The sequence below is a fragment of the Psittacula echo genome, assembly GCF_963264785.1.
Source record: "Psittacula echo genome assembly, chromosome: 6".
Taxonomy (NCBI): domain Eukaryota; kingdom Metazoa; phylum Chordata; class Aves; order Psittaciformes; family Psittacidae; genus Psittacula; species Psittacula echo.
This window is the reverse complement of record NC_137743.1, coordinates 11,997,408-12,018,946: the sequence shown is the minus strand read 5'-3', so window position 1 is coordinate 12,018,946 and position 21,539 is coordinate 11,997,408.

Below are 21,539 nucleotides of genomic sequence, written 5' to 3'. Positions count from 1 at the left end.
TGGCTCCCTGACTAGGAATGGCTCTTGCCCTGCTTCTTGGATGCACCGCTGGTGCTGAGATAAAGGAGAACAGTCAATGTCCCTAAGTAGTCACAGAAAGGAGAAAATAAAAGCATACCCTGTCCATAGGGTGCATTTGAGACAGAACAATGTGTAGAGCATCCTCCTTCCCTCACAAAGATTCAGACAGCACTTCAGTATCTTGAGGGCAACTTAAGAAACGAGGGAGCAAGACTGCCATTATTGCCTGTGCTACCAGAACACTAGTGTATTTGGCTTTAAGAGTTACCTAGAAAAGTAGCCCAGCCCTTATCAGATGATTAAACAACCCAGAGGAATGCTGCCATGGTAAGAACATCTGTGCTCCACTTGAGGTAGCTGCAGCAGGACATGAGTGAAAGCTGGGTCAGTAAGACCTTGGACAAAGCAAAGTCCAGAAGTGTATGATTTTGCCAAACTAATTCAACATTAAATGACACTGAAGGTGAGGAGGAAGGGAAGAGGGCAAAAAGAACCCTTCTAAGCCCTCAGTAGTATAGAATTTCACCTTTGAAATGCAAAATGGATTTGATCTTCTCCAAGTAAAATTTATGTGTTTATTATCTCTAGCCGTTCTAAAATCTACTAACAACATTTGACTGAGTGACTCTCTTAGGGAAGCGAATTTCACAGCCTGGCTACTTTTTGATTCTTTGAAACCTGCAAGCCATTAATTTAATCAAATGAAACACTGTTCTTCAGTTCTGGGACTTAAAAGAAAGGACTGATCAGGTTTTGATTGTCCATCAATCTTGTAAAGGACATTACTGTAGAATTTCAATTAGAGGCAGCCACACTGCTTGGGACTTTTTAGAGGGACATTAGAGGAAAATCATGACAAATATATAACATAGGAATATACTGGCTGGGTTGGGGATGGATTCTCCGTCACTGAAATTACTGGAAACAAAATGGTACCTGTGGATGGTGCTTCTTCTGTGATTTCTACCATATACTTTATTTCTGCCTGTCCAAGATTCTTCAGGGAAATCTCCCAAACCAATAAAATTACTGCCAAAATGCAGGCACCAATCCGAAGACTGGAAATGCCTGACAAACCAGACCCAAGAATCCAGTGAGACTATGTAAGAAGCCAATAAGAACGGGAACTGAAGCAGTGGGTGTTAGATGGAACTATTGGATAAGCACGATGCAATCTGACACTGCAGAACTCTGCTCTCCAGGGCATATGCCAGGACCTCTTATTCTGTGGCTCTTTACCTAAACATCCAGATTATATGTCCAACAGGTAATTATCATGCAGTTTACTTCTTAAGGTAATTTGGAAAACACCTTTGCTCTGCAACAGGTAAATCTTAAAATGTGTGTGCCCACAAAACCTGTAACACCTTTCAGGATAACAGTCCTGAAATCCATACACAGCTATTTTCTTCTGTTGCATTTCACAGAAAACCAGATACAAAAGGCACCTTTGACAGAAGTTCAAGACCTAGAAATGTCAAGAATATACCTTCAGTGTTAGTTCTCAGGGAGGTGGAAAAGAAGATGTGAAATTATTTGAAGAAAAAATTTAATGCTCTGTCCAACTTCTGTATCTGGGCTGGGTTTATATACGTATATATGTATGTATATATGTGTACATATATTTAAGCATTGAAAAACCTAAAGATGTTACAGGAAGAAAGATTGTGGTGGAAGAAAATTGGAAATGAAGTTACTAGGGAGGATAGTAAAAGACCTGGAGTATTAAATGGTGACTCCACAAATGTCCTTGCATGGGGATGCACTGAAAGTATTGCATCTAAAATGATGCTAGCTCTATCTCTGCTCATGTAGATGAATCTAGGATGAGTAAGGCTGTGCTCAGTTTAAAAAGTAATGCCAAACTCTAAAGTCACTAAGAAGAGAATGTGAATTAATTTGAAGTAATAAATTTATTGTTAGGAAAAGATAATCCTTGCACTCTAGTTCATAAGAATGACAAGCAAGCAAAATAAGAGGACAGGTTTATAATAACCCAGGCTGAGACTGTGGGCCTGATGGATATCTCTTTGGGCCCTTGTTCCCCACATGATTTGAAGTGATTTAATTACATAAAAAACAAATCCTGGGGTCCAACACTTTCCTCTTTTCTGGGGCCTCAACATGAGATGCAAAGTACAAGACAGACCTGAAATCAATTTCTGTGGGAGGTGTAAAAGCCTGTGAATAAAAATGGGGTGAAGACAGAAGATGTTCTGTGAATGGAAGCAACTTCGGTTGCTTTTTCATTCATTTCCCTCATACGTTTTTAATGGCTAACAAGAACACTTAGGATACTCCAAAACTGAGTAACTTTGGGGGACCTGAGATAAGGATTTGTTCCTGAGGGTACACAAAGACACCTTAGTATTTCTACAGTAATTGAAAGGCCTGGGTAGAGGACTGTGTGCTCCTTTTCATAGGGAAAGATTCTGAATACCCTAAAAAACTACTTGGTTTGACATTCAAAATAAATACAGCTTTGAGCATGAAAGCAGACAGTTGCAAGAAGTTTCCACTGGTTTAAATAGAACGTTCATTTCAATTATCTCTTTTTACCTCTGCCAAATAAAGCACATTAACCAATGCAGTCATAATCTTTTTTCATATACACGTCTAGAGGAAGATGCTGCTTGTGTTACTCTTCCAGACTAAGAGATCAGTTTTGGTTGGGGGAGCTGTATTCAATTTTTACTGGTTTGGGAACTACAGTAGGACAAAAGTGTGGGAGCCTACAAGAAAACCAGGAGAGGTGCCCCTGAGATGACAGCATCTCTTTCACTCAGCGATTCACCTCTCCGGGTGACAGCATTTGCTGGCACACTGGCAGCAGCTGATGAAAAGCTGGACACCTGGCTGCCTCACAAACAGGCCTGGGAACAAGCAAGGAATTAGATATGGTTCTGAATTATGATTTGCTAGATCTGAATTTTAATTTTGCATGGTTTCCCAGATAAAAAGTGGTGGCGTCAGCCCCAATTCCAGAACCACGGTTAGATTGTGATAGGTCATTAAAATAGGAACAAGAGTACTTTGGTTTATAATATTTAACCAGAGATAGAAAGAAGCTCTTTGAGGACAAGAATGTATTGATTCTGGTAATGTTTTTACTGCCTTGTTTTGAAAGACATCGAGAATCAGACTTCTGGGAGAAGAGACAGAGTCAAAATCCTAGCGAGCATCTTCACCACAGGTCTCAAGACACATGCACAGCTACTTTCTGCTGTTGTATTTCACAAAACAAATAACCAGTGAGTTATTCTTGTCATCAGGATTGAACTACATGAAGGAAAGGCAGAAGGTATCTCCCTTGTTCATTATAATTTTTCTCACAGTGACTGAGACAGTAACCAGGCACTGGCTACCTCTTAATCTAACACATACATTTCATTGTTCACTTGATTTGGACAATATCTGTTTATATGATGATTCTTTTCACTGCAGTGGTTTTACTGTATAGGAAATTACTTGGAGTTCCCATGTAAGTGGGATACTTTTAAATGACAACTGCAGTGAATCACATCTCACGTCTTTCACTTTCTGAGACTAAACACACCAGAATCTGGTTTTTTTTCTTGTAAAATAGACCTTGTGTTCCTATGGTCACCTGTGCAGACTTCATCTGCTTGAGTTTTCTCTCTTCCTTAGCATTTAGGATGTATGTCAGTAGCTTCCTGTTTGGCACTGAGGTACTCTCTTCCTTTAAAAGTCCATGAGTGCATTTTCTGTGCCAAAATCTGTCGTCGTCTTCTTCTTTGAGAGTGCCAGATGTCCCAAAGCTCAGTTATACTGAGTTCTTCAGAATTCTTGCTTCTACCTCAGACATAATGAGTTCTGTTTCCTGCATGTTCGTTCTCTGCAGGAGCACTAACAGTGCCTCCATATTTCACATCTTGCAAAGAATTAAGTTAAAATAGCTACTGTCTTTGAGGCCATACAGCAGTTACCTCTAATCTTGCCCTTGTTGTGTCATAACCCGTGTCCTCATTCCTTACTATGTTTTTATTTACAAGAATCATTTTATTTACAAAGAATTATTTTATTTTAACATGAGAAAAGAGATCATCAGATTCTGAAGAAAATAGTGTAGATTCTACAGGTTTTAAACAATCTGTGAATGTGAGCTAAACCAGTCTAAATTAATCTAAATTAATAATACTTAATTTCCTAGCAGTTATGAATTTTGATGCTTAATAATAGTTTGAGATATTAAATATCTTTCCTTTAATTTATTTAAAAATACAGAATCTCTCCTCCAGGGTGGTAGAAGATTGTGTTAGCCAGTACTTATAGAAATCCTAGATAGAAAAGTTATTCCTTGGAACTGCCCTAATCCTGAGATGGATTTAGAGGCTGAAGTAGCTTTCAGATGCATCCTGCATGTGCCATAAGTCAGACTCGATTCTGCAGACTTTGCTTGGCCTATTAATTACCTCAGTCTCAATAAACCAGAACCTCTTATGAAATAATAATATGGTGCTCAAGCAAGCTGATATTTTTAACCGTATATATGCCTGTCCACTGGCGTATTACCATTTCTCAATAAAGCCATAACTATTGCAGCTTATCTGGCACTGATTTATCAGTGATCCTTTCCCTTTAAATCCAGTTTTGAGTCATTTTGTACCTGACAGGAAAAAAATGAGAAACATCTAAAACTGAAAAGCCCACACCATGCTTTATTCATAACCACCACACAGAAATAGGCCAATTCCTCAAACCCAATTTCAGTCGAACTCAATTTATAAGTGAAGAGTGGCCAAACAGGAGAATAGAGTGGAAGAGAGGGTGTAGAGGGAGGTGAGGAAGCAACGTCTCCCTTGAGGGATGAGATTTCATCTGTTCCTTTTGGCAGATATCTGACAACTGATAAACCCAGGGAAAATAGAGCTGACAGCAAGAAAAGGGTGAGTGCAGCTTGTTAAGCAGAAGACCAAATGACACTGCTGTAATTTGCCAGCATCTGTTTAAAGGAGTTACAAGGATTTTGCACAGTCCTTGACACAGGACTCTGGAAGACTGTTAGCCCTGAGTTTACCTTCTGTTCTTTCTAGGAATACAGTTCAAGCATTGAGATTGCATTAAATTGAGTGTTGAAGGGAGGCAGAGATTATCACTGTGAGATAAAGCTAGAGGCAGGTGAAGAGTGTCTTGAGATGTGCTGTTGGGGAAAGAGCATAGGGGAAAAGCATGGGACCATGATAGGAAATTAAGACCTGATGTTCCACTAATAACCTTCGCTTTCTGCTACTATCCAATCTCAGAACAGTTCCTGACAATTGTTGGGGGTATTCCTCAACCCACTACAGTGTAACCTCCTGTAGCTAAAAGGGATTCCTTCACCCTCTTTTCTCTCCAAAACTAAACTTTTATAATTTATGTCCTTTTCCTTTTATGATTTATGTCCTTTTTTTGCATGTGAAAAATTAGTTTTGTAACCATAACAGTAGCCTCTTGCATCCACTTTATTCCCAGAACAAGTGAATAATCTACTCTCATCTATGCTTGGGTCTATTTTGCATTGTCATAGAAGAGCAAGATTTACTTAGTGCATCTCATCCTAGACAAGTTCCTATTTTTACATAAGAAAGCTGGTGTCAGGAATCAGGATCCCAGGCATCACGCATTATCATTCAGCGTCTGTGAAGGAAACACACATCACTCACTGTTCTATGTGTGCAAAGTATTACGCTCTTCTATTTTACACTTCTGTGTTGTTGAGTTCAATCTGGTCTTAAAAAAAAAGAGAAAAAAAGCGTAGAATGGCAAAGATCAGACGCTGAATTGCATAGGTCTGAGTACCCCTGAAAATACAGTCCTAAATGACTTGGTTATGTCATGCCTTGGGTACATCATAATTTATGCTAATCCTGAAGTTGTACTGGGAAGTACTATAGCACATAGCCTGTGATTTGAAAGAAATGGTTTTAATTTTCAATATTAACAAGTCATCTTTTTTATTTCCCTCACTCAGGCTCTGAAGATGTTTGTTTTACAGCCAAAGAGCTAGAAAATGTAAGAACAAATTTCTTTTCCCTTTCTTTTCCTCCTTTCCTTCCCACCTACCACCGAGCTACTCAAAGCACCAAATTCACTTGCAGTAAATCCAACCCTCAGTTTGGAAAAGTTTTTCTCCTCCTATTCCCCTGCACTGTTGATAGCAAGAACAGCATTTTGCCATAACTTTAAAGCTGTCTCCACATGACAAGAGGTGAAGTATCCCAAAACAGCTGAAGGGAATCTGGGTGCTCAAACTGGCTCTGGGCGATACGAACACAGACTTGACCATCCAGGGACATAACTGTGAGACAGGAGGTTACCACACATCAGCTGCATCAGTGTGGTCAGCTGAAAGTTTGTATTTCCCTTCAAATTTCACATTCCATGCAAGTTTCCAAAGTCTTTCTACCATCAACCCCTGAAAAAGACTCAATTTCTTTTGTATAACAGCAACAATTAGGCTGTGATTATATCAATACTGGGAAGCTAAGCCCATGGGTGTTTCACTGAAAGTATTTAAGCTAATGCTTATCTCTACATTTCTAAACTTGCTGGGAGTGGGATCAAAGTTCAAAATGATAAACCCCAGCAAGAAGAGGTCCTTGTCCCATGTTTGTATAGCATCTAGCAAAACAGAGGCCTAAACCTGCTCAAGCCCCTAAAATCTGGCATAAAATTAAATCATTTTTAAACAAATATAGATCTACACATGTAGAATATGAAGTTTCAAGTCCTACTGCTGTGGAATAATACAAATTTCATATGAAATATCTTAAAAGGAGAGACTATTACAGGAATGTTGTGGGAATCAGACGCTGCTCTATTACTACTCCTTCTCAACTGGACAGGGGAGAAAAAAATATAATGGGTCATGATAATGACAGGGAGAGATCGATCTTCAATTGCTGTCATGAGCAAAACAGACTCAATATCAGGAAATTAGTTTATTACCAATCAAAGAAGAGTAAAATAAGGAGAAGTAAAGCCAAATCTGAAGAACCCCTTCCCCCACCCCCTCTTTCTCCACAAATTCTACTCCTCAGCTCCAGCAGCACTGGAGTCTAGGGAGTGAGGGCTGTAGTCAGTTCATCACACATTGTCTCTGCTGTTCCTTCCTCCCCATGGGAGACTCCTCACTCTTTTCCCATGCTCCAGTGCGGGGTCCTCCATTGGCTGCAGGTGGAGATCTGCTCCACTGTGGACCTCCATGAGCTGCAGGGGACAGCCTGACTCACCATGGTCTGCACTACAGGCTGCAAGGGGAATCTCTGCTCTGACGCCTGGAGCACCTCCTGCCCTTCTTCTTTACTAACCTTGAGTGTCTGCAGGGCTGTTTGTCTCACATATTCTCATTCCTTCCTCCGGCTACAACTGCTCCAGTACAGTAACTTTTTCCCTTTCTTAAGTCTGTTACCCCAGAGGCAACTGCCACCATTGCTGATGGGCTTGGTCTTGGCCAGCAGCAGGTCCTGCTTGAGGCCAGCAGGCACTGGTTCTACCAGATACAGAGGAAGCTTCTAGCAGCTTCTCACAGAAACTACCCTGTAGCCAAAACCAATAACAAAACCTTTCCATGCAAACACAATAAAAGGACCAACCCGTAATTCGTTTTGTGTTACTATTCATTGAAAATAAATCATACATAGACCCTCAATGGGTTTTTAAGGTGTTAATTATAAATTTTAACTGTGTGCTTCTGAATAAGATAAGCATTTCCTCCCATTTCACAGATTGAAAAGCTGTAGAAATGGATGTGAAATGGATTTCCAGGAGCTACAGGAGACTGCTGAAAATCAATGTGAAAGCAAGTGTTAGCGATTTGCTGTGAATGACAGACTGCGGACAAATTGTTAAACTCATGATAGTGAGTATAATAACTAACTTAATTTTTTTGCATGTGAATTCCTTCTCTCTGATCCTTATTCCTACAGCTGACAAGCTCAGATCTTCACTGTGCCCATGGTGAGCTGCTTTCAGACCCAGGTTTCTTCTGTCCTGAGTAGCTAAACATTTGTGACACTTGTCTTCAAGGTCCAGCCTTAAAGTAAAACAGTTTGCATTTGTTATCTACAGGCACCAAATGACAAATTGAAGCTATACAATATACTGGGAGAAAAGAGGGACAGATTTGATTTTTCCACAAAACTCCACATGCCATGTCCCCTTGTGCCTTACTTTTTTCTCAGTAGTCTTAATTCTGGCAGATCTCCCTCACCAAGAGATACCCTTCATCTTTTCCTACCTCCAGGGCTCACTGATAAGTCCGTGTGGTTCCCCATGATATGTGGTTTGTCCACACCATCTATTTTCTCCTGCTTCTCACCTTTTTGTTTGTTCTATCTACTTTGTAGGTAGTTGCTCATTCATTGATTCAAGACCATTAATAGAACAGTGATCAAATAAAAAGACCCCAGGCATAAACATGACAGGAATAAAAAAGAAAGAAAGAAAAAAAAAAAGGAAAGAAAAAAGGAAAAAAGGCTGTACAGAAATTTTCTAAATTCGTATTATTCCAGTGGGACTGTACAGGTTTTGACCTCAAGCAAAAGAAAGTTGATGACTTTAATAGAGTTTCGCCATAAAACCTTGTCTTTCTCTTTCCTCCGGTTTTTTAAGCAAAACACTCTCCTGCCCTGTCAGAGCAATCAAACCTGTGATTCACACGGTTGGCTTCAAGCTAGTAGCCTGAGTACTAAACACCAATTAAAGTAAACTAATCTGAATTTTGCTTCATAGAAAGGGCATATTTTCACTTCATTGTTAAATTAAAGGAGTAGAAAGAAAGGGGAACAAAGGGGGGTGAAGAAGGATGGGGCTAATCATGAAACTGCAGGGCAAAATTCGTTCGCATTAGAAATGCTTCAGAGCTCAGCATTAACTTTGTTACTTCACAGCAAATAAGCTAGTGAGCAATAAGAAATGTGTAAGTACTGCCGGGGGGGTAGTATATTGGTAGACACAGGGGTTTGTTTAATGTCTCCCTCTACATGTATATTGTAGTTGATATTAAAAATTGGATATTAACAGTTTGCCTTGGACTATTCTATTTATTATTTGTGCTGCGATGGAGAATGAAATTCTGCGTCCTGTGTTTTATGGGTGGTTAAGCTAGATAATCTAATCATCCCTCCTGGCCCTACACTCTGCACAGCTGGAGGTTGCAATAAGGATTGCAAGGCTCCATCTTATTAAATACCAGAGCAAAATCACCATTATTATTTCTTGCTTTGTAAGAATACATCAAGAGGAGGTCCCTTTTGAGTTAGACGAGCTACAAATATAGTCAAGGTATTGCCTCTGCTGAGAAGAGTTTTCAGCTTAAGTTAAGAGAAACAGGCCATAAGGGAGGGAAGGGACAAATTAATATCCTCTTTGATGTCAGTCACTACGATAAGCCTGGATTCTGGCTTCATAAAAGTCCTTTTCCTGAAGTTGTAGCCATTTACCAGACAATTAACTCTTCAATAGACCCAGGATGGCTGTCCTGTGACACAAAGGCCACACCTGGATTTCAGGAAGAAGACACCATACTATTAACAAGGTTGGATGAACATGAGTTGGTCTCTGCAGAGCCACCCAGGAGTCTCTGCCACTCAGGATCTACCGGCCAAAACCCACCCCTTGTTTTCCTTTGCAAGTTCAAGGCGGGAGGTGTAGCCATCCCACTGTCTTGTCCTGTCTCTATAGGGCTGGCTGAAGAAGACGGATCATAATGCAGAGGAGCTGCTCATTCGCTGGTAGCAAAACAGAGATACAAGGTTTGTTGCTGAACTGTGTTTGATTAGAAGTCTGCATATTGTCCTTTAGCTGGGGTTGTCTCACCCCAGAGAAAATGGACAGGCTTAAATTTGTTTAAATGGCAACTACGAGTGGAATGACCAAATGGCCATAAAGTCTTTAGAGGCAGATGAAGTGAGTGAATTATGCTCAGAAAACATGGTAGCCTTTACTGGGGCTTTGATGTGTGCTATCTAGTTCTTCTTAATGAGTTTGTGATGTTGCCAGGTGATTTGAGTGGGTTTTTTTCTATGCCTCCATGTAAGTCTGTTTAGGACTGTGAAGGACTCAAAAATGAGATCCAAACACTGCCAGACTCTTAATTTGGGGATTTCAGATGCTCATTCACAGTTTGTACCCTTTATCCCATTTGGGACCCATGATGGACAACTGAGAGCCGTGATATCTGCCTCCTGTCCTGCAGCCTTGCCTGCAGCCCTTCCCAGCCTTTATTTCAGTTCTGCTACCTAGGAAAAGCACATTATCTATTGTGCGCTGTGCTATTCACATCTAAGTGGTGACCTTTAGAGGAGTTAGCAATTTTACTGAAGGAGAAAAAAAAAATGAAAAATGTTTTTTATCTGATTCTATCATTTTTAAAAGTTCCACAAATGGACATTGTATGTGCCATGTTATTAACATTTGGGAAGATGGAGAAGGGCTGATATTTGAACAGGCTTTTGCTTTTTTCTCTACAATAGCAATGAACCCAAATTCCAGATTCTCATGCTGCTACCAGCTTGAGCAAAAAACCACAGGAATGGCCATGCTCTCTGACACCATCTAACACACAAGCCCCTAGGGGAAAGTAAGTCTGCACAATTATATATAACATTTTCCCTAAGCCTCCTGTGGCCTGCCTATTTAATAAGTCCAAAAATCTCTCTTTTCCAAGTATTTCTCTAGCTTTCCTTTGAACCCATGTAAGTCTGCATCCAGAATATCCCCAGGAAATGAATTACACCAGTTTACCACAAATTTTGTGAAGAACAAGCTCCTCTTGTTTGTTTTAAATCTGCTCCTATTACTCCGGTGAGCTTGGGCTCTTAGTTTTTGGTCTCTTGTTCTAAGCTCAAAGTGTTTGGTGAACACTAGATCCTTCTCTGGGCATTTATACCCATTACTGGTTCTCCTTCTTTCTTAATATACTTCCTAGAATTTTAATTTTGGAAACTTCTGCTCTGGCCTCTCCTCCCTAACTTCTTGCTAAGCTGTGCCTTAAAAGATTTCAGGCAGCTTTGATTCCTTCAGTTCTCTCAGATATTGGCTCCCTCCCTAAAAGGTTGGTTGTATGCTCATAAGTTATTTTCTTTCCTTTTTTTTTAATTGCAATTATACTTCCCACAGGATAGCCCTTGTGTTTTATATATGCAAAAACATCCTGAAAATTTAATGTCAGCATACCAATGGGGAATTCAGAATCTAAATTCAACCATGCCTTCTTTTCCCTTCTACTGTTCATAAATTCTTACAGTACCAAAATCTCCCAAGTAAATTAACTATCTTTAAGTCATCTCCTCTCAACTCTTTCTTTATTTTGTCATCAGCCAGGAATCATGTTCTGGTTCTTGGGGAAGGGAAAAGTCCTTTGTTGAGGGGGAAGACAGGAGGATTCTGGCTAGATTTTCTCATTTGTTTTAATTGCCCTTTATATTTGTATGGTAGGAAGCAGGCCTGCCATATACAACAGAATATGTAGTGCCATCCTTTTTCCTTTTCTCCTTTGTACAAAACCAGGAGGGTGCTACACTACCAAAAAGCAGAACAGACTTATCTGTCACTTGCAGAGCTTTGCTAATGTACGTTGTAGTTGTCCTAGAAACAGCGCCTCAGTGATACAAATGTAATAGACTGAGTACTAATGATGGCATCAAATCAAACATCAACTCTGATCTTTAGAGGTCAAAGAAACAAAAACATGGAGTTACAGATGCTCCTTTTGAAGATCCCTGGAGATTCCCTATATCACATCCAAGAAAAGCTGAAGATACTTGGAGCACGTTTCAGACTGTGGGGTGCTTAAGGCTTACCCTCACTGGGTCTTGAGGGAGCTGCAGGATCCCCTTCAACCAAGGGCAACAGCACCCCTCTCTCACGAGACCCCCCCCTTGGCACTCTCTTGAGTAGTGAGAAGTTTCTCCTTGCTGCAAAAAGGAGGTAAGAGGCTCCGGTTGCTGTGTTTTAGCTGTGAAAGTCACGCAGACACTTTTGTTGGACAGTGTTTTTATTAGTGTCTTGTGGCGTTTTGCTGTAAGAAATAGCGGTGCCTTAAAGGAACCTTGAGAAGCCAGATCATGTTTTCAGAGCACATGCTGGAAAAGGGACTAACTTAGAAACTGGAAAGGCGAGGGATCTTCAGTTCCCCTGTCAGAAACAAGAGTTGAAAGCCCTGAGCTTGCTTTAACCACAACATCAGTCTCCTGAAACAACACATGCTCCATGGACAGCTACAAATCTTGAAGTGCACGAATATTGCCTCAGCAGATAGGAAATGGTGGAGAGAAATGGAACAATGCCATCCAGGGAAAAATCCCCAAACCAGGGGAGATCTTGGAATGAGTTGCAGCTTGACTGAGAAAAGATCAGTCATCCCACCAGCACATCAACACACACCGCTGCTCCATCCCACAGTGCTTACCAGTCGTTAGTCTCAGAGGCCAAACTGTGGATGCCACCTCCTGCCTGGAGGGAGAACTCTGCCCATGTTCTGTCAGATCAAGAGGCTGAACTGGTGACACCCAGGCCTGCTACTAGGGAAGTGTGGAAAACTGGAGCCTATTGATTCCTGTTGGCATTGGTCTGCGGCATCACAGCCAGTCATGAAACAGGCATCATGGTAGTATCAAAGCAAACTGAAAGGTGGGATTACCCAGGAAGCTTTCTCATTAGCATTTCTCATGCAACATTAGTTAAGCCTAACCCTGCTTAGCTTGTTGAAATAAGAGGTTTTGTTCCTGGCAGTGTCAGGTCTTTCGGCTAAACTGATTAACAGACAGGTAAGATGTAAAATATTGCAAAGCCCAGAAGAGCTAATACTCAGTTTGACGTTGACAATGCCTTTCCAAAGCAAGTTAATTAAAGTAATAGTTTAGTTTTCTCCTTTTTATGTACATTTGTTCAAAGAAAATTATTACTTTGAATATTTGCCTGTGTTTTCATTAATTATGCAGCCTATTACAACAAGCAACTAATTAGAAAATATACCTGGATTTGGAAACAAACTGCGTCAATGCATTTTCACAAAGGGTTTTCATCTTCTTGAGACAAAGATCACTTTCAGCTATAATTAAGGGCGGTAAACCTGGTAAAGAGGAAATTAACAAGAATCGCAGTGTGCTTATGAAAGGGCTTATGAAAATATAATTCTGAACATTGAAAAAAAATCAACACACAAACGAAAGCTCCTCACAATATTCCTTATTCTAACAAAAAGTCATGGATTTTTTTATTAAATTGAGCATTCCCTCTTACTTTCTACAGTTTGGTGTTTCATGCTGTCTAGTTGCTGTTGAGTAAGAGTGGAAGTCACTCCTCCGTCACATGAAAGGAAGCAGGTATCAGCAATAAATTCCTAGAAAATCATTTGTACAAATCGTTTCCTTAATCAAGAGAACTCGGAAGCGCTGCCTGATTTACTGCTCCTTTTCTTAATGCATGTTTGTCTTTTGGGCATAGGTGTCAGCACCCCAGGAGCTTGCCCCTGGTTCTGCCTTTGATTTATTCTCAAGTTGTGGATAATCACTTAACCTCTTTCAGGCTCACTTTGTCTTCCTATAAATGGACGTAAGAATTTCCTCATCTTAAGTCAAGTCCTGTGTAGACTCTGTCTGTATCAAATGTGGTCTGAGAATGTAGTACAAAAGGTGGACTACCAAACAAATGACAATTATTGAAATATGAGGGTGTTTCAGATGCCAGGCAGATCCCATGGGAATCTCCTTGTTCCATGTCTTCAAATAGGGATAGATCTTGTGCCATATCACAATGCCCATGAACAGTAAGCAGCTTGTAACCCTACAAGGTAGGGTCAGATTGAAAGGTCTCTTAAATCTACCAAAAAAAATGTATCTAAATACACTATCAAACCAGATGTTATAAATAGATGTGACGTCTTCAGCGTACCAACAAGAGGTATCCTGTTCCAGCTGACAACAAGGTGAGATCCCACCAGCCATTTTTATCTTTCAGGTGGGCACTTTCTAGAAGACCGTGAACCTTCCCTATAACATTGGCAGCCTCCATTCTCCAAAAACTCATGGAATGAATTTTAAAGTTACAGTATTCATGTTGTCAATCCTGACAAAGTACTGGGATAAGTAGTATACTGGGATAAACAAAGAGATCCTGTAAAGAAACAAGACTAATGGGATGCAGAATTAATGGAACGCTGACAAGGCATATGGTTAACCTACTGAGTCATTAATGGGAGTAACAAATAGCACTCCTACAGGGGCTGGTCCCCTAGCTCCATAAGGCTGAGAAAACATACAGATCTATGTCAAATTTGATAAAAAGCATAAATGCAAGCGTCACCTTGCTCATGTTTGAGTTTGAAATTAGTATTAGCCTGCCCCAGGAGATGTTGCTGTCTCTCCAGAAAGATAGGAGCAGATGGCTTCTCCACTGATGCTACAGAGAAGATGGATTCCCTGCTGTTATCTTAATTGGTAGCTGTTGTTGGAAGGACAGTGTAGTCACACCGCCTTGAGATCAATGCCTTGAAATTCAAAATAACTGAACTTTTCAGTTCCCAGTTTGCTCTGTGGAAGCTGTACCTTTAGACAAACTGACCAACCCAAGGGGCCATGAAACAGTCAGCTTCTCAGAGGGAAGATATGGTTATGCAAAGCGTACTCTTCCAGGTCTCCTAAAGACTGATTCTGACACTCAGTATTATGATAGGGGTTAGTGGCATTGTGCAGCATAGGTTAGAGATCAGAACTACACACACTGATTTTGTCACAGCTTTCCAAGACCACAAGAAATATTGCCTGGAAACACCAAGGGATTTAGGAGACAAAGATACAACAGTGTTTTCCATTCTGAAAAGAACAGGCCAGAAAACAGTAGGTTTGTTCTCTTATAATAATGTGTATCGGTTGACAAAAAGGTTATTAACCACCCCATTGAAACTCTTTTTCTCTGTCTATATTTAAAGGCTGCATGTGTTGATCAAAAGATGACATAATTAAATGTTCTTCAAATGCTCATGCCACATTAGCTGAAAGCCTCATTTTGTTCTTGTTTTTATCGCATTGTATTTCAAACAAATCCTGAGCTGATTAATTATTTAGCAAGTACTAACATCCCAACCATCCCCTGCACACAATGGGAATTTGATTCAAGCAAATGTCTTTTTGACAAATGGCTTCAGCCTGCCTGATTTATTGGCATCATGTAAGTGGGGTACTTTGACAATGTGGCGTTGGTTACAGACTTTTCTTTGTATTTAGTGGTCTTATATTCCTGGCTGCTTGCAAGGAAGTGAGGACAAAGAATTTGGTCTGAAAAGAAAAATGTGATCTATATTGGTTTGGAAATATGTATCTAGACAGTACTCATCCCCCAAAAAACAGTAAGACATACAATTTTGGCTGTGCTTTCAGCAAAGTCATCTTTTGACTCTAAGGCAAGAAAACCAAGAATATTATTGCAGCTAAGTGAGGCTATTAAATTATCAACCACAAAATAACTTATCAATTCATAAATCTCTTCCACAGAGGTTCATGTGAAGCAAGATTTTATACACGCTTGAGATGAAGACTCTTTGTCCATGGACACAGCTTCCACTGCTGTAGGTAAGGTTTGTCATGCTGTCTAGTCAGACAGCTACAGAGTTCTGCTTCAAGCCTCAAGATAGGAGATCATGATTGTGTCTTCCTTGCAAATCTCGAACCACAGTCAGGGCATATGGCATTACATCTGCAGGAAATGCCAGAGCTTCCTTCCTGCTCTTCAGACTTCTCCAAGACTACATCAAAAGGAGCATGACCAACAGGTCGAAGGAGGTGGTCCTGCCCCTCTACTCGGCTCTTGTGAGACCTCACTTGGAGTATTGTGTGCAGTTCTGGTGTCCTCAACATAAAAAGGACATGGAACTGTTGGAACAAGTCCAGAGAAGGGCCACGAGGATGATCAGGGGACTGGAGCACCTCCTGAATGAAGAGAGGCTGAGAAAGTTGGGGCTGTTCAGCCTGGAGAAGAGAAGGCTGCGTGGAGACCTCATAGCAGCCTTCCAGTATCTGAAGGGGGCCTACAAGGATGCTGGGGAGGGACTATTCATTAGAGACTGTAGTGACAGGACAACGGGTAATTGGTTCAAACTTAAACAGGGGAAGTTTAGATTGGATATAAGGAAGAAGTTCTTTACTGTAAGGGTGGTGAGGCACTGGAATGGGTTGCTCAGGGAAGTTGTGAATGCTCCATCCCTGGCGGTGTTCAAGGCCATGTTGGACAGAGCCTTGGGTGGCATGGTTTAGTGTGAGGTGTCCCTGCCCATGGTAGGGGGGTTGGAACTAGATGATCTTAAGGTCCTTTCCAACCCTAACTATTCTATGATTCTAAGACCACCAACCCCAGCTAAGACCAGCTCAGAGACTGGGGGCTTCCCAGTCAGAAAGAGCCCCTGGCCTTGTGGAAGGCAAGGTCCCTGGCTATGGCAGTACAACTCCCTGTCATGCCATCTAATGGACTAGAAATACTGTACCTCATTAGGTATCTCACACAAGGTGGTCTTGGAATGGGAGTGACAATTCTTGAAGTGTATTCACCTACAAGTTCACATCCACATTGAATGAGGTAGGAAAAGGCAAGTGGAACACAGACAACCTGGAGCAGCCTGCAGACCACATTGTTCCTTCCCTGCTCTGTCCTGTCAGGCTTCCCCAGCTACTGAGGAGTGACTTTAGGATTATATTCCTGAAAAACAAAGCAACAGGGCAAACCTTTGCAAATAGGGAGAATAAGAACCTTTCCTTCCTGAAGAGAAGACAGATGAGCAATCTGGGGCTACTGATCACTTAAGGGGATAGTCAAATCATCCCATGTTCGAAAACATGCCTTCTATAACTTCTAAATACCCCCTGTGTGGACAGGTGTCTGTTTTATATACATAATGCATTAAAAAAAAGACCAATCCATGAGAAACTGGATAACCTGAAAAATGTATCTCATTCCAGTTGCCTCTGGGCATGTGGCAGTGGGAACTTTCAAACTCTTTATAAAATAACCCAGTTTTAATTGCTGACCAGACTCAAAACAAGTCAAGGGAAACTCTGTTTCTTCTTAACCAGCCCTAATTGTTCTGCTTCTTCTCTTCCTTCTGCCTCATTGCTATCTTTGCATAGGTCTCCACTGATTTCTCAAAAGAGAAACTTAAGAGTATGACCATGAGTCAGCCCTCACATAGCCTATGTCTCAGCTATTCCTTCTCTCCTGCCTGGCTGTTAGCACAGGTTCAAACACAGGTTAAAACAGAGCTCACTTTTTGCAACCTCATCATTACCTTTCTTAGTTATTGCAAACCTCACTGCTGTGCTGCCCACAACTCCAACCGAGGACCTGAGCGTCTTCTCGCAGAGCTTGGATTCTCAAAATGTCTAAATCTTGCAGGTTTCTTGTGCATTTGTTCCTCAAAGGTTTTTTCTTTCTCAGCCAGCAATATGAGTACAATCCATCTCTCCCTGCTTACATCAGCATTTGACCCTAGAAGAACAACTATTTCCTACACATTCAGAAGGCTTCCAGAAAGAAACTGCTCTAGCATGGAAAGCCAAGCACAGACCTTAGGAGGCTGATTTGGTGCCCAAGTTCAGTATGTTTTTAATCAATTCCTTTCACTGCCTACTGGAGAATGTCTGACTGTATGCAATGAGGAGTGGGCCATGCTCCAGCTCCATACCACAGGTACATAACTGAAATGCTCCAGGTTCTTCTCTTCACTGACTACACAAGGAGGCAGGTCCAAGCAGCCTTGAGAAAGATGCCGTTTGGATCACTCCAGATTGCAAGAGCCATAAGAGGAGCCACAGCTGAAAGCCTGAATATGTGCCCATGCTGATTCCATGTGAAATTTCCCCCCTTGGTTTAGAGTCCTTTCCTTCTTGGGGGCATGGAAATCTGATTTGGATGCACACTGTGAAAAACCTGTTTATCTTGTCTTTGTTGTAAACCAGTGCAGACCACTTCCTCCAGCTGAACCAGCAGATGCAATTATAAAAATAAAATTTAAAAAATGTATTTGATTTCCCAGAAAATAAAACATTTTAAAATTCGGTTACTTTGTCTTAAATATACAACCATGGGTCTCCACATTTTTATTTTCTCTGTTTCCATCTGGAACATCAGATCTTAGAATAAATGTGCAAGGAAAATAAAAGTCTCTTTTAACCTCTCAGAACCCTATTTTATTTTTTTTTCTAATACAAAACACTGGAAAGAGACTTTGCTTACTCTGTTGTCAAGGCATCAGTACTTTACAAGAACTATTGCCCATATTCATCCTAAGAGAACTGTGACTAAAAATACCGCATCTCATTCATACCCATAGGTGAAAAGATTTCAAGGTTTAACAAGAAGCATCTCAGTAGTGTGGAAACAAATTTGCTACCCTTTCTCAAAGGATTTTGTCATTTTTGTCAGCTACAGTTGCCTCAGGATCTCACCATGCAAGGTACTATACAAACATGGAGCAGGATTCGTCTGTGAAAGATTATATTAATGCAGACTCCAAAAGGAAAAGTGTCAAAGGAGGGAAATAAAAGGGAAAACAAAATACAGGGAAAAGTGGTTAGATGTCCAAAAAGGAAGCTTCAGCAAACAGGCTGCACCTTGACTCCAGAGTCCCTAAGAACGACCTGAGGACCAAAAAGATGAGGTCATCCTTCCTCTGTTGGTCAGACAAGGCAAGAATGAGAAACCCTGCATCAGATTTCCCTTGACCAAGAGACCTGTTCATCCATAGTTCTATCTGTCAAAGCTAAAGACATGAAAGATCAGACCACTGGGAACAACAGCCCAATCCCTTGAGGGAGGCTTCAGGGAAGTCAGGCAAATTCTCCTGAGGGAATGCATGGAGGTCATGGTGGAAGCTTCTTCGCAGGATCAGAAAGGTGTCAATCTGTATCTCAACAAGGCAGTTTACTGGACCAAAATTCTCTCCAGTTAGTGGAAATGTGTTCGTTTCTACCTCTGGCCGAAGGATCACCTGAAGATGCCTTCTCCATTTAATTTTTCCTACATAATTTTTCCTGTGTTACTTGTTTAGGTACTTCAATAACTGCCAGTAAAAATTGTTCTATAAGATACAGGTAGTATTCTTGAAAAGGGTTCATGAATGGAGGATGATCTTGAGCAGGTGGAGACACAAGAGATGAGCATTTCCTCAAGTTCATGCAGTGATACACTGGTAAAGTAGGAATAAAACACTTTTCACTGCCACACATGAATTCAGCTGGTAAAGACAGAAAAAGACATAGAGCTGGCAGTGCATTTGAATCACATATTTTCATTCAAGCCTATCTTTATGAATAGGATGGGTTATTCTCTTCCTTAATGGTCTAAACTTAATCAACAGAGCAGCATTTTAGCATGCAAACATCTTCTTGAAAGCAATTGCTCCACAAACAGTCCCCCATTCAGTATCATTTACATCTGAAAAATATATCCCATTAGGTCAGGACAAAAGAAAAAACACCATAGAGAACAAACTTAAAAGGTGCTGCAAGTTCTGAGATAAATGCTGTTGTTCTCCCTAATTATTCTTCTAGTTGCAAATATCGTTGGTTGCAAATGTCTCTTTCCCTGGAGTACAGAAATGAGAAGCAAGACTATTATGAATAAGAGCAAAAAAACCCCAACAGCTACTATATATGAATGACGCTTTTTTCTTGAATTCCATCTGCATTTACTAGCAACATTTCCGCAAACCTTTTTCTTTTTCTGAATTTCCCTAATTTTCCACTGGGAAAACAATACAACTGAATGGGCCTCAGTGCATTAATGGGGTTGGAGGCAATTCTCCCTATATTCCAGTCAGATAGAGATACGAAAAGACAGATAAACAAATGCAGTTCTGTTCCACAGGTTGAGACAATAATAGCTTGATTTAATTTAAAATGCATTTTTTGTTTCTCTACAGGCTGAGCTCTAAAGATGTCATGTTAGGGGCATGCGAACATCCAACCATCTCTGAATATGGTCTCCAGCTGTTAGCTTTTAACCTTGTCCTTATTTTATTGTGGTCACTGTCTTAACACAGTCATAGAAAAGTTTTGCCAAGAAGGAGCCTGCAATGTGGGCTATGAATGACAATTTTGGAAGCTTCCATTTTAGAAGCAAAAAGGTTAGCCTAACAGAAAACACCCATTCAGCCTGTAAAGTGGTCATTAAATGTTTTGAGAACTGCTTCTATTTCAAATAGGTAGACTGTGAACAGTGGTCTGAGCCTTTATAATCTCTTCTTGAAATCATTTAAGCTATTAAAATTCTGATGTAAAAGACTTGACGGCTTCTGTCATTGGCTCTCTACTTATAAAAATGAAGATGCTGTTCCTTGTTTTTTAAGGTAAAGCATCATTAAACTGTTCTAATATCTTGCAGACTGCACTGCAATTCTTTCACTCCCTGAATTAATGGCAAAATGAACAAGGGCAATTATCAAAAAAGAAGCTAGGAACATACAGCCTAAGATGTATCTTATTTCTTTGACAAGCATAGTTTATTTTTAATTATTCTTTTTGCTTTACAGTACATTAATAAATGCTCTCGAGTATATTTAGTGTAAGTAATGAAATCTTAGTAATACAAGGCTTCACTACAAGCTTCTGATGCTTGCTGACAAAGAGGCAGGGACTTTGGGGGAGATTTGGTTAACAAAAGATACTTCCATGGAAATTATCAGCCCATAAGTTAATAAGGCAGAAGCAGGGGTGCTGCTCAGCTAATATGAGCTCTCTGAATTTGAGAAGCCTTTTCATCCAGCATACAGACTTCTCTGAAATTCAGCAGAGAAAGAGACTGACTCATCCTCATCCCTTCCTGAAAGAGGAAGTCAGACTGCGTCAGCAGAAAGTACCTCCAACCTGATTATAGATACACCCAGAATGGTGTCATGAGCTGAAACACCAGCCTCCTCAGTGCCAACATAAGTGACAGTGTCCATCAGGGCCTGGTTATAATGATAGCAGCAAAATCCCCACACCTTTCTAATAGGTATTCCAGCACAGCTAACATGCTGCTGGACAAGAAAAGGCCTCAGGGTTGCCCATCTCCAGGACCTGGCATGTCAGTACTCTAAGGTGACCTCTAGGACAGGGATCTCTGGGATTTCAGCAGTATTTCACTGCCAGATCCCATGGCCCAAACCTCACACCTTCAGTCACTGTTGGCTGGACATGCCACATGTCTTGAAACTACCACAACTCAAAACAACCACTTTCTGTCCCCTGCAGCCTTCCTGTCCTCTCTACAGCAGAGGAGGAGGAATGGGAGACAGGACTGTCCAAAACACAAAGGAACACACACTGAGGCGAGTGTTGGCAGTAATGTGGAGAGCCCATCCATGCAATAGCACATCAATTTGTCTTCCTTCAACAGCAATCATGGGTTGCCCCAGGGTGGGGAGAAGGGAGAGAGACTGCATTAATAGAGGGAAAATGAAAAGGAGATGGAGAACAAGTGTGAAAACAACTCTGCAGTTGAATTGCTAGTCACAAGGGAGATAAATTGCAGACTTCTGCTTA